Here is a 1,971-nt window from a genome sequence, read left to right on the forward strand (position 1 = left end):
CCTCTTTAACTCTTCCAACAAGAGCTGCTTTTGTTATACATCAAATTGATAAAACAGTGCTGCAAAACCAAGAGAGTGACACAGGAAGAAAAGCCCCTTCGCATTCACACCTGTCTTTGAAAGCCCGACCACAGAAATGCTCAAGTTTCCATGCTTTGTTTGTTTGTCAGTAATGACTGTGACTTTGTGTTTGTCTTTGTGTGCAAACACAAAGGCAAACACCAGGCAGGTTATGTTATGCAGGTTATGCAAAGAGTGACAAAACATTTCTAGAGAAAAAAACACAGCTATTTAACTTTAAAAGGTAATATTTACTTCTCAAATCCTTACCCTTTAGTATATACACGTGAATATATCACATGTACAGAAGCTGGGCACAGCATTGTTTCAGGGAATTACTCATTTATTGCTTGACAAAACTCCAGCGCTGTTTGCACTGTGCAGTTTTTTCTCTCTCGTTGCAGGCATGAACAGTGAAGCAACAGACAGGAAATGTGGCCTCAGAGAGGGGGCTGTGACATGCAACACATTGATCTCTAGCCCAGGCTGAACTTGAACCAGTGACATTGTGGTTTTGTGCTACCATATTAAGAACATCTTTGTCAGACCAACATGTATTGGCTTGTGGTCCACAATACGTTGACCCTGATTAGACCACTAACAGACCAGAACACTGAGCACAATATCCTACTCTGACACAGACTGCAGCAATTTTGACATTTTTTTGTCACTAGGTGTACAGTAGTTCTGCTTGAAACTGACACACACAATTTGGGTCATTTTAATGCTATTTTAGTGGACTGCTTTTCAGTGGTAGTTTTAACCCTGTTGCTTTCATTTCTCTGACACATTAAAGAGAAGGTAAGACAGACTGCAGTGGGTTCAGGTGTCTTACAATTTTTATTTTTGGTTTAACACACAAGCGACTTGTGTTAAAGTCTCTCTAATCACAGTTGTTTGCCAGTGCAACATCAGTCTATTTTCAGTTAAAAACAAAAGGTTCAATTCAATATTTTTCAGTATTACTCATATTAGCTGACCCCTAGCAGCCAAGTCAACCCCTACTCTTCCCTACCTGTTCTTGATGTTTATAGCTTGTTTTATGCACAAAATGAAATTAATGTAATGTCTTGAAATATTGCTTTGCCACAGCTGTCATATTTGTCATTTTGTGCAACAGGTGTTTCCCTTCTTTTACGCAAAGACCTGTATAGTAAGAGAAGTAAAACGTGCAGCTGCCCAGCTGTGATTGGTGTTGTCAATGTTTTTTTTTTTTTTGCCTTCCCGTTTGGTTCTTTAGCAGTCAGAATTATTATCTGTAGGCCAACAAAGATACCCAACAGATTTACTTTACCAAGTGGATCATCACAGTCTTGCCGTATTGGTCCTTTTGTTTGACCTTTGTTATTATTATTTGTTTATTTTATTTTATTTTCAGTTGTTACAGACGGGCCAGACATGACTGGGGTATAGGAAAGGGAGAAAGAAAGACAGAGAGGGGGGTGAAAGAAAAACAGAGGGAAAGAGGGACAGTGAGAAGCACTTACCAAAAAAATCACCTGGATCAGCTGTTGAGAGAAGAAGAAAAAAAAAGAGAAAACAAGCAAAGAAGAGAGCAACATAATAAACACAAAACCATTGCAATAATCTAGCTAAGTGTAAATAACAGTAAATACTAAATATTGAACATTTTTGTGCAGCACGCAAGACCGACAGCACACAATGTGCTTTGAGATAGCAGCCAAGAAAGGTGTAGCTTGTGTTTGTGAACACCCATGCATGTGTACACCTGTGTGCACACCTGTGTGGATGAGCGTGCTTGCATTCAAAAGGTTTCTTCAGGTAATGATCTGAGGGTGTGGGGAGCAATGGCCTTGTCCCCCAGGGCATGAAGCAGGTATGGAGGAGCCCCAGACATTCAGAACCCCAGAGTGCGAGAACCCAAGGACAACCATCGGAGGGGCAACCGTG

This window comes from Pundamilia nyererei, unplaced genomic scaffold (genome assembly GCF_000239375.1).
Source record: "Pundamilia nyererei isolate P.nyererei 1_Seehausen unplaced genomic scaffold, PunNye1.0 scaffold00237, whole genome shotgun sequence".
Classification (NCBI taxonomy): Eukaryota; Metazoa; Chordata; class Actinopteri; order Cichliformes; family Cichlidae; genus Pundamilia; species Pundamilia nyererei.